We start from the raw sequence: 14,978 nt of genomic DNA, 5'->3' as shown, positions 1-14,978 counted from the left end.
ACAGCAACAGGGACTCGGGGAAGCAGGGATAGGGAAAAGGGAAAGAGGAGAGGGGAAAAGGGAGGGAAGAAACTCAGAAAATAAAAACAGGACCCAGGAGCAACATATGCTAATGGAGACCTGACTAGGGAAAGAGGCTGCTTAAAGCCCTTTGGCTTTTAGATGTCTGTTGTCATTTCTAGAACAGCTGAGTGCCAATTGCGAGAAGCCTTGTAAACTTTCATGACCTCAGTCCCTTCCGAGGAAGGCACCCAGGAGCTCATTTCAGTTGCCTGTGAAGCCTGCTAGAAACCTCTGGCCAATGTCATTTTCAAAGTATATATATATATATTTCCTGGCAATAAATAATAGCACCAACACTGGACACATTAATTTTCTTTTTCAGGTCACAGACAGGAGAAATCACCATATTGCATGTATTAATTTAAGAATCTGGAACACGTGAAAAGGTTCCAAAAATCATCTAGAGCCCATTATATAATTTGCCATATGGTCTAGGGTTTTACACGCTGTTAGTATCCTCAGTTCCCTTGCTCTCTTGTCCTTCCAGACCTATCCAACAAAATCCCAAACTTAGATCAGATCTGCTGTCAACATGACTTGTTCCTATATCCAGTCTGCAGAAAACGTCACCATCACGCGGCTGGGGGCCACTGGAAATCACAGCCTCTCCCTTCAGCTGAGCCTTCATTGGGGCTTTTCATTCCCTTTCCTAAGCCTTGGTCCTCAGCTGCTCCCAGTCTCCTCCATGACCCCTGCAACCGCCACCAGGCTTCTCAGGTCCCGCACTCCTCCTCGGTTCCCAGTTTCACCCTCAGCCAGTCAGAGCAGAAGCCAGGGAGATATCCCTTGTCTCCCTCAACCTGGAGTCTGCATGATCCACCAATGCTGTCTCCTAAACAGCCCTCCTACCGGCTCCCTTTACGCCATCTGTATAACCTTTGTCTGAATTCAGGTCCTTACCACCTTTTGCTAGGTGACTGCAATGGCCTCCAAATTGTTAACCCTTCCCCCTGACTCATCACTGCACTGGTGACCTCTTGAACCTTGCCTCTCATCCTTTGGTCCTCCTTTTACATGAGCCATTGCTGTAAAATGCAGCATCCAACAGCACCTCCCCTCAGCTGTCCTAAGGCTTCTCTCACCCAGGGTGTTTGGTGCCTGCTGGGAAGCCCTTCACTCAGGCACATCCACTGAACTGGGAAAAGTCAGGGATTTATTGCACCCTGACCAGTGAGGGGTGGAAGCCATGAATGCATGCTCCCCTTACACACTGGTGACCACCTCAAGCACACATCACTCCTTTATTGGTCTCCCTTCCTTTCCTGTGTCTCCCTCCCCACACCCTTTCCCTATCCCTGCGATTCCTCCCCAAAATAAAGTATCCACACCAGCCGCCAGCACTTGTCTCAGCCTTAGCATCACGTACAAATGCAATATGCATGCCTAAGTTCCTTCCCTCTAGGGCTCATGTTCTGTAAGTAGAAACAGACTCACTGTCAGATAAATGTAAAACACCATGGTCCGGGCAGGCATTTAATATGCACAGGGCTCCTACACAAGGCCTGGGGAGGGCACTGAACTCAGCCTCAGTGGGTCTGGGAAGTGTCCTCTGCTGAGTCAAAAGCTGGACGTGGTGGTGGTGGTGGAAGTGTGAACCAAAGGGTGGGGAGGATGTGCAGTTAAATGTTATTGAATGAATACATTTAATGTCTTTAGGCATCTGAATTTCTTAATAAAGAAAAAAAGCTCCAAGCTGCATGCTTTATTCCATAATATACTCTCTGACTTGCCCATATTTTAGGCTAGTTAATTCCCACATGACAAGAATGTTTCACACCTCACAGAGCTGGTTACTTAGTTCCTGTGTATTGGAGTATTTTATGGCAATTTTGCAAGAGTGAAGATGACTTTAAGGAGAATAAAAACCTGGCTATCTTGTGAATCACCTTAGCATCAGGGTGTTCGCTATCAAAGGAAAGCAAAGTGGTGGCCTATTAAGACGAATAAGAAAGCTTCCCCATTTTCTTGAGGCCTCTCTCACTATGAGGGGTCAGTTTCTAGATGAATGAGATGCTAAGTATCACTGCCATATGGGTTCAGAATGGCAGCAGGGAGATATCAGGCACCCAGCATCTGGCCAACTGGAGTTACAGGATTTCCCCTGGCAACATGGCTGTACAACAATCCGAGCTGGGACTAAAGACTCCGGCTCCCCTCACCAGCATCTGTAATCCCCTCCAGAGATGAACTCAGTTCTTACTGGTAACCTTGTTCTAAGTCTCCTCTCATTTTTCTCTCTTGAGGTCTAACTAGAAGGTTTGACAAAAGATGAGCGTAATTTATGGATACATTAGACCTTGCCACCTTAGTTTTAGTCTTCTATTCTGTGTCAAGTGGGGCTGACCTTTAAGATTGGCCAAGAATGTAGTTTCCTTTCTTTCCTTTCAAAATTTTTGTCTTGTCTCTTATTCTCACTCCATTTGGAGTCATGTTCTCTCTCACACACACATATGACTGTGTGCTATGGTTTAAATGTTTATGTCCCCCCAAAATTTGTATGTTAAAACCTAACCCCCAAAGTTATGACATGAAAAGATGGGGCCTTCGGGAGGTGATTAGGTCATGAAGGCTGTGCCCTCATGAATGGGATTAGTGCCCTTATAAAAGAGGCCTGACGGAGCTTGTTCATCCCTTCTTCCATGTGACGTCATAGCCAGAAGGCACCACCTCTGAGGAATGGGTCCTCACCAGACAGGGAATCTGCTGGTGTCTTGATCTTGGACTTCCCAGCCTCCAGAACTCTGAGCAGTAATTCTTTGTTGTTTATAAATTACTTAGTTTTAAGTATTTTGTTACTGAACAGACTAAGACACAATATTTAGACTGTCATAGATCCATGCAGTTTCAGGGTGCTGGCTGGCAGAATATTATTTGGGAAAAAACATTTTCTTTTTCATGATTTTTTTTTTTTTTTTACATGGAATGTCACTCTGTCACCCAGGCTGAAGCGCATGTGGTGGCACCATCTTGGCTCACTGTGGCCTCTGCCTCCTGGGTTCAAGTGATCCTCCTGCCTCAGCCTCTCAAGTCGTTGGGATTACAGGTGCCTACCACCACACCCAGGTAGTTGTTTTGCATTTTCAGTAGAAATGGGGTGTCACCGTGTTGGCCAGGCTGGTCTTGAACTCCTGACCTCAAGTGACCCACACACCTCAGTCACCCAAAGTGCTGGAATTACAGGTGTGAGCCACCATGCCCAACCTTCATGTTTTTTTCTATCCCAGTTTGCAGCTAGGTAAAGGCAATGTTGAATACCAAGCTGTGCCCTGGTTATACCTACTTAAAAAAAAAGAAAATAGTTTTGTAATCTGAGTGGTGGTTATAAAATAGGTCCACAAATTCTTTGATACTCCTTCCTTCAAAAGGTGGAGGCTAATTACCCTCCCTTTGGGTGTGGTCTGTATTTAGTGACTCACAACTTATGGATAGAATGTGGTGGAAATGATGATGTGTTACACCTGAGGCTAGGTCATAAAAGGCACTGTGGCCTTGTTCTTGCTCTCTCCCTTGGATCACTTGCTTGGGGGAAACAAGTTGCCGTGTTGTGAGATGCTCAAGCAGCTGTATGGAGGAGCCCACGTGGGAAAAAACTGAGCCCCACCCCCCAACCAATATTCGCTTGCCAGGAGTGTGGCAAGCCTCCCTGGAAGCAGACTCCACAGCACCAGTCAAGCTTTCAGAGGCTGCAGCCATGGGCAATGGCTTTGCTGCAATCTTATGAGAGACTAAGCCAGAACCACCCAGCTAAGTGGCTCCCACATTCAGGACTCACAAAAACTGTGTGAGATAATCAATGTTTATTGTTTTAAGTTGCTAAGCTTTGGGGTAATTTGTTATACAGCAATAGATAATATACTCTGCACTTAAATTATTTCCCATGAGAACTAGAGGTGAAAGGTAAGGTATCTCTGTCATGTCAGAGTGGCTAAGTCTTTTAAAGCAATGACCAAGGACACGAGTTCTTAGTTTGAGGAGCTTGGCCCTGGGGCAGATAATAGAACTTGTTTGATTTTTGTTTACACTCCCTTCTCAGAGAATGTGCAGCAACCTACCACGAAAATATGTTCATGGAAGACACGGTAAACAGGAAAGAGAAAACCAGGACCAGATAAAAGAATGGTAGTTGTTAAGCGTAAGGGTCAACATAGTTGCAACAGTTGAACTTTAATCATGACTCCGAGCTTCCTAGTAGCCATGGTAAAAGGGAAAACTTATCAAGTTCTATAGCTCTTATTACTGGAAAGGAAGCAAAGCTTTTCCCAGCTTTAGATGTTTAAAAAAATTCTCTTGTGGACTTTAATATAGATGCTGATCTAGGTAAAAGACAAGGCTCTCACTCATACTTTTAGAGATATTGGGTTAACAAAATTCATTTAGCTGTTACTTGTGTTCTTTAGTTGAAGAGGTGGGAGAATGACAGTGCTAAGCACTGTGATAGATTATAGAAAATAGAAGGAATTCCTCTGACCTAAGTGCTACCATGCCGTTTGAAAGTGGCAAGTAAATGTATGTTAAAATATTTTTGATCTGAGCTGCTCTTTCTCTTTTACTGTTGGTATATATATAGCACAAAAGCACTTCTTGGGCAGCAATTTAAAATAGCCCAGTTTATCTCTCTGCTTGTATTCCAGGTCTTGGTTTTGAGCTATAAATTCTTGCTGCTATCTTGGACTTTTCCTGATATCTGAATCCTTCAGCACATCCCATCACATTCCACCAATTCTTGACCTTCTGTTATCCTCACCAGGCCCCCTGGGCTTTGTTCAAAGTCCTGCAGGGAGGCTGCAGAGGTGATGGAATGCACAGGCTGTGGTAGCTCAGCTGCGGGGATTGTCCAGGGGCCTAACTGGTTGTGTGAGGCTTTCAGAGAACGCTGCTCCCCTGCTGGGCTTCAGAGAGAGGGCTTGCTGCAGCACAGTGGGGTGGCCTCCTGCTGGTGGCCCAGGCCACAGGGATATGGAAATGTGTGTCTACTCTAGAGCTGCTGGGCCTGGGTGACCTTGAGGCAAGGGAGGCACTTGGGGGCTAAAACTGAGGCATTCACTCTCCTCTAGGTCCTATTGAGCTGTTTCTTATTATGGCTGAAAATATGAACTGAAGATGCCTAGCACATGGCCGGGAATGTAGTACATTTCCATTGATGTTAGCTTCCTTCTTTCCTTTGACTTTCCTTCTTCTACTCTATCTTTTCTTCTTCTCCTCATCTTGCTTCCTTCCTCCTTTCCTTCCCTTTCCCCTCCATTCTGCAAGCATCTGAGAGGCAGGGCTGGTGTGCGTTGGGTTGTTTCTTTTGGGTCTTGGCCCTGCTGTCTCCCCTGCTGGATACTCCCCATGTCCTCTCTGTGTAGTGAACTACAGCCCATCCTCCCCATCTCCACAGGCTCACACCTTTGCTGACCCCCACTTACTCCGTCAGCTTCCCGTATTTTCTGCTTCCGTCGCATGGTGTCTTTCTCTTTTTAAATTCTTACCACATTGGTTATTTTATATTACTTGATTGATTACTAGATTGAAATACATTTTACGTTTATTTGTACAATTACTTCCCTGAGACTGTAACACGTTTCTGGTCACCTTTACAGTCCCAGTACTCAGGACTGCGCCTGAGACATTGCAGGCACGGAATAATTATTGGTTCCATGAACCAATGAATGGATGAATGAAAAAGTCTAGTTCCATGATTTGTATCAGGCGTAAGCCAGTGAATAACAGTTTCTGTGTGATGAGGATGCATGTTTCTACCTAGTGGGCACATGTAGCAGTGAGGAAACCATGGGCATATCAGACTGCTGGATGCCAGATGCCTCGGACCCAGAGATACCACCTCCGCACAGTAATACAGGAGAGACGGCAGGGCCAGACTGAGTGACCTCATAAATAAAGCAGTGCCTTCCAGGTCTTTCTAAAACACTAGGTACCTGCATTAATTCACTAGGGCTGCCATAGTGGAATACCACAGATTGGATAAAGTCACCATGTTGGTTTAAGCAGCAACAGAACTTTATTTTCTCCAGTCCTGGAGGCTGAAAGTCCAAGATCAAAGTGTCAGCAGGGTGGTTTCTCCTGAGGCCTCTCCTTAGCTTGCAGATGGCGTCTTCTCCCTGTGCCTTCACGGGGTCTCCCTCTGTATTTGTCTGTGTCTGAATTACCTCTTATGGTAAGGACACCACATAAACTATATTGGTTTAGGGTCCCACACGAACAACCTCATTTCAACTTATACCTCTTTAAAGACGCTGTCTACCAGTATAGTTGAGGTAACAGGGCTCAGGACTTCAATAACAAATTTGTGGGGTGGCAGGGGCAAGACCCAGCCTGTAGTATTACTGCTAAAGTCAAACTGCCACTTCCTGGCTGAGTGGCTTCAGACAAGGTATTCACCTCTCTGTGCCTCCATTTCCTACCTGGAGATAATAAAGCTGTCACCTCACTGAGAGGTATGAGAGTTAAAAGCCCTAATCCCCATGAAGCACTTGGGACAGTGGCATGTGGCAGTGTTCAAGAAGTGTCAGCTATTATGTTGATTACTTAGCCCTAAGGGAGTTATTTTGGGAATTGGAGTGTAAGAATTGGTCTCTGCCTTCAAGATGCTTACAGTCCTCTGATATAGAATATAAATCTAATAAATAAAAACAACAAGAGACATTTTCCATGACAGATGGTTTTTGGGTCACCACTTTGGAAGGGAAAGCCAAGAGGCAGAAGGAACAATGACGGCAACCAAACTTGAGTCTCAGCTGTGTGTCTCCACCTCCCAGCACTGCCGGGTGCTAGCAGCATGGGGCTCTGTGGTCTTCAGCGGGGCGCTGCTTGCAAGGGGGCTCAGTCCTCAGCATTTTCTGTCCTTGTAGTCACCACCCTCCACTTTCTTGAGCCAGAGCTGCCAAGGGATGTTTACCCCTCTCCCCAAAAAGTGGTCAGAATCACTTTGCACGGCTGTCCTCCCCACTCTAGAACTCCTTTGGAGATGCCTGCGTGGAACTCTCTGATCACCACCTGCTGCTGCTGTTGCCTGGGGCCCCTCAGTGACCCTCCTTGTCCCCGCCATGTCAGCAGGACATGTCTCCCTCTATTAGGACTAATGGGACCATTTATCTCTGCGCTGGGGCTGGCCAGGAGCTGGATCATCTCTCCCACTCCTGATCATGTGCTGTGCCTGCAGAAGTAGCTCATGGCTCCTGTACATGCTAAGTTTCTATGGATATAGAAAGAGAGGAACTCTTGAGGAGAAGGGATGTTGGGGGGAAGTGGGATGGCATCATAGCTTTACTCCAACGTCACCTTCTCATTATGTCATCCTGCCATCCTATCTCAAATGGAAGATACCATCCTTGCACTGCCTATGCCTTTGGGATGCCATAGACTTTACTATTATGTCTGTTTTCTCAGTTAGAGTGTAAAGTCCACGAGGGCAGGGATTTTCATCAGCTTTGTTCATTGCTCTATATCCAGCTCCTAGATGAGTGCCCAACACATAATAGCACAAACATTGATGGAATGAATGAATGAACTCTGGTCCTGTGAGCTCTTGACATCCAGGAACAGACTGAGGATCAGGGACCTTCCTGCCCATGTGCAGGCTCTCACTGATTACATCAGCCAGTCGGACATGAGTGGACCACCCAGAGCCTTTTCAATCTAGTTCCATCAGTCATGAAGTTAGTGGGGCTCGCCTGAGGGATTGGCAATAGGTGGTCCATCCCAGCTGCGAAAGCAATAGCTGCAATAGCTAATGTTTATGCTATTTATATTAGACTGTTTAGAATTACTATCAACTGATCTCAAAAAATAGTAAGTACTATTATTATTCCAAAACTGAAGCATGAAATGGTTATGTAAACACCCCCAAAACTGCATAACTAGTAAGTAGCAGGTCTAGAAATTGAACTCAAATTTGTCAGACTCCCAAGTTCTTGCTTTTACTGTGAGCTCTCATCTCTTTTTGGTTTTGTGGGTATTTTAAGCTGTGTCAGGGCCTGCTCACCAGATGGCTTTTTAATCTCTCTCTTGTTGCTACATTATTAATCTCTAAATTGTTCAGTGGAGAGGACTGGTACAGAAAGGAGGCGTCTACACAGGAGAGGCTTCCTGGAATTGCTGCTGATATTTCACGTGGGCCTTGGTGGGTGGCTTAGGTTTGGGCAGAGGGAGTAGAGGCAGGCACACCGGAACTGGGGAACAACACTGGAACCCATCTATATGGCAGCTGCCCTTCTGGGGATGGAGCAGACATACCCATGCTACCAGCAACACAAAACTGTGAACTGGATTTAGTCAAATATTTAGCTGGTGGTTGCTTCCTGCTTCTGTCTGCTCAGAAAGGGATTAAAAACTCCTTGTAATCTTCCATTTTCTAAGAATCCATAATGCACTGAATTTTGGATACTCTTTTTGGAAAAAGGTTGATGCTTCAGGCAGAATTCTGCAAGCAGCAACGTCCCACAGCCTGGAAGCTTTCCCTGGCCATGTTCACTCCTTAGAATGCGTCATGCTAAGCCCGGGGACAGACAGCTGCCACATGTCCTTTGAATAGGCTATGTGTAGGAGGCTGTAGAGGTTGATGTGGCTTCTCTGGAAGCTGAGAGCCAGGAACCTCTCTGGTCCTTGCATCCTTGCAGGATGGAGTAGATGGTGCTCTCAGATGAATAAAGTAGAGGGAGGCTGGAAATCTGAAAAGCTCCTCTATTCTGCCAACCATAAAGCATTTTGAACTTGCTCCACCCTTTCTATTTTCCATCTGCCTCATTATTCAGCACAGTAATATTTGGGCACTTTGAAAAGAGTGATATTTTCACATAAAGCTATTCCAAGGAGAAGGAAAAATATCCTCATTTGGCATAAACCACTCATGCAAATTAGCCTAAATAAAAATAAGACTAAAGGCAACTCAGAATATTATTGTACTTTTCCAGGCTCCTGCCAGTCACTGCTGTCAGCTGTAGCATCTCTCCATCCTGGATGACAGTGTTGAGAAGTAGGGCTTACCATTTTGGAGAAGTTGTTGGTAAAGAACCCACTCAAAAAGAATGGATATGAAACATCCTGCACTCAGGTTGTGTTGGAACCACGCCCTTGAAGGCAACACAATGTACCAGTGATTGGATTTCCTAGAAGTACGTTCCCTCTGGATTTCCACGTTGGGCTTATCACAGACGCGTTCATCAAGGACTTGACATTCACTCTGTTTCCGGGAGACCATTTAAGTACTCTGTGTGTGTGTGTGTGTGTTTGTGTGTGTGTGTGTGTGTGTGTGTGTGTATTAAGGGCCAGTGCTATGCAAACTGCAAACTGCATGACAATGTTTTTTTTTTTTCTTCTGGAGGAGAAGAGACTATAACATCTCAAGGCCTCTGGCACAGGAAGTCTTTAGAGCAGGAAAAACAAATCATTATTCTCATGCCACTGATGGCAGTGAAGCAGTTTCTCTACTTTCTCTCCATTTGCACTTCTTTCTTTTCTCTCCTTCTCCTCTCTTTACTTTTCTCCTACTCTTGGTCTCCTTCTGCCTTCTCTTCCTTCTTCTGTGGGTGTGCCTTATGTTTGCTCTGGGTTCTAAGGTCATCCAGACTTGAAGCAATATGTGGGTCCAGAATTGAGGACAAGTTCTATGGCTACCCAAGACAAAGGATGTTAGTTTTTATTATTAATTTCCTCAACCTGTGGTTGAAATGGCATCACTAGATACAGTCTCAAAGTCCCTCCCTCAGCCTAGTTGTATTTGTGAACCATTCTGAAAGGAGAATCTCAGTCTGCTATATTTATTCCAAGGTTCTATTTCAATCAGATGTTAAGACAACTGGGACAACACCCTTACTGGACGAGTCACAAAGGAGACAAACATGCCAGAACAGCCATCCCACATCTCTAATTTCAAAGGTCATGAGAATGGTGGTTGTATACACCCTACTGCAGCTTTGATTTGTTGGGGTGGAATTTGCAATGCTATATGAAATCAACAATGCTGACTTTTGAATTTCCTTTTTTCAAAATCCTCTCTCTTTTTAAAATCTTTCTCTCTCTCTCTCTCTCTGTTTTCTATTGAGACCATGATCTTGCGATCTGTTTTTCATCTGAGAAATGTTTCACTGAGGAAACATGCCAAGAGATAAATGGGGAAGTGCTGAGGTGTCCATCTATAAAGTTAGTTTTTCAGTTGAGTCAGGGAGGAGACTAAGATTTCTGAAGTGTTCTATGAACCCCATTCCTCTGGATGTTTGGTTTATAAGGGAAGCTTCCAAATCTCTGATTTCTTTAACTGAATGCCTTTAGACTTCCTTCATTAATCATGTTCTTCCCATTCTTCCAAAACAGCCTCCTTTTCTTATTTTTCCCCTTACCTCAAACTCTCAATATTTCCAGCAGATCAGACTCCAAATCTCAGCCACATGGTTGATTTATATAGAAGTCCCCACTATTTTGCATGCTCTTTGATCTAGTAATTCCACCTAGAGCTATTTGTTTATGCTGGCATGTGCAAATATTAGGCATAGAGGTGACCATTAGAGTATCTGTAATGAGATGAACATCAGAACAACGAGATCATTGTTGAATAAAATATTAACATTGATAAAACGGAATCGGATGCAGTCACTTCAAATGATGTAAAAGATTGATATGGAAAATATATTCAATGTATTATTTAGAAGAGATAAAAAGACAGTTATAAATAGTTTTGTCCTATTTTATTAAAAACACGTACATATGGTTATTTTAGAAAAGACTATTCGTATACATCAAAGTGGAAACAATGGTTGTCTCTGAATAATAGGATTAGAGGAAATTTTTATCTTATTAATTTTTTTGCTGATCTATTTTTTGATTTTTAACTTTTTTGTTTATGTATATCTTCATATATATATATAGTATAATTTAAATTTTATTTTCTTCTCTTATTATAGTTTGTCAAGAAGTCAGAACTAAACTAGGGAGGGGATTAAAGAACTTGTAGAGAGTTCAAAATTAAGCCACAAATGGTGGTTTGAAGAGGGTTCAAAGGTTAGCCACAAAAATGGTTTGGGTATGATGGAAAGTAGAAATGGGACTGGGAAGAAGGGAAGAGAAGGATAAAAGATACAGACTAAAGAGGCCACGTCATTAGTTCTACCAGAGGTTTTAGGGGAGATTTGATCAATCCGTGGGTCTACAAAGGCTCTTTCCCACAGCAGGGGAATCAGTCTTTCTACAGCAACCAAAAAATAGAAGTGACTTCAAAGTCTGGTACAGGGAATAGTAGGAGAAATTTTCTTTTAGAAACAGTGGAAGGGGAGACTTGAAGAGTTGTGGAAGCTGGGAGATTTCCATGTGCCTACAATGATTTGTTACTTTGGAAACAGAATAGAATCAGTGTTAAAAGCCAGATTTCTGAAAGGACAAGAGGTGTAGACCATAGAAAATTACCAGAGGCCACTGCCAGGAAATTACTCTAACATTAAACAAAGTTAACCAGGGAAACCCACATAAGCTGAGTTATAAGCTTCTTTTTAGGTGTGAAAGTCAGTGTTCTCAGATCAATCCATACCTGTGACAGAACCCTGGCCCAGACTGTCCTCAGAACACCAAAGGTGGCCAGGTCAATGGCCTTCATTTTTTTTTTTCAAGATTAGGAGATATTTGGAGGAGTTTGTCAAAGAGCCATCAAACTGGTGACATTACTAGAGAACTTGGATCATAGAGAGAGAAAGTTTAAAAGAGAATTGCAATTATTTCATCTACTATTAGGAAGAAGGAATGAGATAACATAACCTAATTGTTTGACACTCTTTCAAATAGGAAAAATATTAATAAAAAATACAGTCAAGAGACAATTTAAATTAAATCATTTAGTGACATTGGAAAAACACCAGAAGAGAACTCAAATATGATAGTGTCAGAAAAAAAATTTTTTTTTGGTGGAGAAGTAAAATCTCTACCCATTGGAACCTAACTAATTCCAATCCTAAATTAATCAGAATTTATACTTAAGGAAAAATGTGGAACATATACCCCTAGCAGAGAATTCTTAACAGAATAAACCATCAGTCGGATCTGGTATGGCGATTCCTACATGTTTGTTTATTTATTTGTGTTTAAAAGCTATGAGTATCTTGAAAATCAGCCTTATTGCCCACACCTACAATTTAGAATGACAGCCCCAAGTGTTGCTAGATTCTAAGTCATCCAAAAAATATTCCTTCATGCTCAGTGTAATCCTCTTAGAATGGCAGGAACAACCAATGTTATAGTTTAGGAAGAATTTTCAAACACGGGGGTAGATGGTCAAAGAGGTTTTATGTGATTGTTTTTCTTTTTGGATAAAGCTTCCTTTGACAAGAAAAATAAACCAGAATATACTTCATTCATTAATTTATTCATGTATGTAATCACTCAACAAGTGGTTACTGAACTCATGATATGTGCCAGGCGCAGTATTGGTTGTGAATGATAAGAAGAAACATCCAGGTCCTGCTCTCAGGAAGTTTGCAGTCTAACCAAAGACACCTACGGATTGGGTGCTTTCATGAAATGTACTACCAATATTAAATGCGCTGAAAAGTCAAATAGAGCTGATTTCATCCATTTCTCTAAATTAATATTTTTATCCATTCTGCAATGTCTTTGCAATATATATTTTTTCTTTTTTAAAAGTTTTCTTCCTGGTATCTAGTACGCAGCTAAACAGGAGCAGTTTCTGAATATGGATTAATTTCCCAGAGAGTTGTGTTGGCTTCCCTTTGCCCCTCCAGGTCCTCTCTCTACCCTTCTCCATCCAGCTCTGCCTGGGAGGCTGGTCTGTGTGCCCTCTGGCTTTGGGTTGGGTTCAGCCAGTGAGAGGGGTGGCGGGAGATGAATGGGTGAGGGGATACTGTGATTGGGGGTTTTATTTCCCCACTGCCTCCCTACCTTTATTGCTCTACAAAGACTCAAGTGGGAAACCCTCTCCAAACACCACCCTCATGTCTGAAGGTGGAATAGTTGCCTGCTATTGCGAGTAAGGGGCACTGCACTCTCCCTTTTGGTTTCCTAAATCCAACTGACATTTTTGTAAATAGTCCCTCTATTAAACCCTCCTCAAATTACCTGCCTTAAGGGTACCATCTATTTCATGCCTTCCTGATAGAGAGTAGGGAAAGCCTTCTTCATTAAAGGAAAAAGCAAAATATCTATTCTAGATTATTTCTGGGACCAGCATTAATGGAATGCTTAGAGAAAGCCTTAATTTAAGTAACCCTTGTTCATAATTATTCCGTTCTGATATGTAAATCAGTAGTACTTTGTGAGACATAATCAGATCGTAGATTTTAAAACCTTTCTTATTTCTTTTGCTACCTAGGAAACCACAGACATGCTAACTCCATGTCATTGCTAAATTCCCAACATTAACGTAGTCCCTTGCCCCAGAGCTGGGAACAATGGTCTTCCATATTCAGGTTCAACCTGATGTGAGTTCCCAGGACAGGTCCTGACATCAGATATCAGGGACTTGGCATCAAGACTCACTGGTTTCTAGCCTGGCTGCAACCTGGTCTTCCTCTCCTTACCCCCGTGTCTCTCTGTCCATTCTCTCTGGGACTCAAAAATCCTACTTTAATCAATACATTGCCCAGGAATTCTGCAGCCCATGGGTGCAGCAATGGGTCCTGGGTCTCTGCTAACCGACCACCTGTGCTAGCTGCTAGTGTGACTGGGATAGGGCCTGGTCTGCACTTCCCATCCTGCCTTTGTACTGCACCATACCCACACTGAGCATAGGAGTTATGGCACTTCCAAAAATGCCAACTCACTTGTTTACTGAGTGGCTATTCTGTTCTAGGAACTGTTCTGGGTTCTGGGGAGGTTGGTTTCATATTACATTTAAAAAGTAGGAATAAGTGAATAAATTCTACTCTTAGAAGCAAAAGGAAAGGAGATAGCTTATCCACTTAAGCCTTAGCTTTCATTCATCATGTGGGTTTCTTTTCTTCCTTTTCCTTTGAATACACATCTATCACATCCCTTTTGTTTTCTTTTAAAGACAGTTTGCTTTCCCTTCATAGATAAGTAAAGCAATTATATATTTTAATGATTGTATCAAAAAATCTGATTCTACTGCAATTCTAGAAGTAGTGTTTACTTTCAAAGACCATAAGTCTAAAATAATCAAAACTCCACTTTCAAACGCTCATAATTTAGATTGAGAGATATATTCAGTATTTTGCCCACTTCTATATAATGAGGATATTTCTGTCTTTTCGCTAGCTACACAAACTGGCCCTGACTTGCTGATATGTGTTTAACAAATTCTTCTGAATAAAATAGCCTGTACAACAGCTTTAGTGAAAGGTTGCTGTCCACTTAACAGATTTTCAAGTTTTATTTACTAAAGCTGTTTGGGAAAGTTTTTATGTACAGTTTGGGCGACAGTTCTTTTTGTTTCTTAATTCCACTACTAATGATTTGGTGTGTATAACCATTTCTCTTCTTTTCAAAGGTGAGGACACATGGTGAGTAGAGGGCTTGCTGGCAATTGGTTCACAAGCTGAGGAGGGCACAAAGGCCAGATATTTCGTCTGAAGAGTTCACAGGCTATTAAAAACATTAACAAGGTTTTACTGCCTTGCCTAGGATGGAAATAATTGCTTTCAAGTGAACTGGCATTAAAGTGAACACGTCAAGACTACCCACTTGGAAGCTACAGGAGACAGAAACAGAAAACACGACTCCTGGTTCATGTTCCATTACTTTAATCGCTAAACACCACTCCGTTTAAGCTAAAGAGATATAATGGTACATTTGACAGATGCCTTCACATCAAGAGGAGATAGGGCCCTGAAAGTCGCATGTTGAACCTTTCTTACCTTCTACGAGGATGTCACTCAAAATCTCTTCTCAATCCCTCTTCACTGGCTGATTACACAATACAGAGTCATTCCTAGTGCAACCCAACCCTCTCCCAGGTG

The 14,978-nt window shown here is 42.9% G+C and overlaps 1 long non-coding RNA gene across 1 annotated transcript; it reads left to right on the top strand.

Moving 5' to 3' along the window:
• Positions 1-3,572: 3,572 nt before the first annotated feature.
• On the top strand, positions 3,573-14,630 carry LOC101005250. The gene is made up of 3 exons (XR_647395.4): positions 3,573-3,842; positions 8,976-9,176; positions 14,510-14,630. It is a non-coding gene; the product is annotated as an uncharacterized LOC101005250 (long non-coding RNA).
• The last annotated feature ends 348 nt before the right edge of the window (positions 14,631-14,978 follow it).

The sequence above is a fragment of the Papio anubis genome, chromosome 3 (genome assembly GCF_008728515.1).
Source record: "Papio anubis isolate 15944 chromosome 3, Panubis1.0, whole genome shotgun sequence".
Taxonomy (NCBI): domain Eukaryota; kingdom Metazoa; phylum Chordata; class Mammalia; order Primates; family Cercopithecidae; genus Papio; species Papio anubis.
This window is presented reverse-complemented; position numbering and strand designations above follow the sequence as displayed.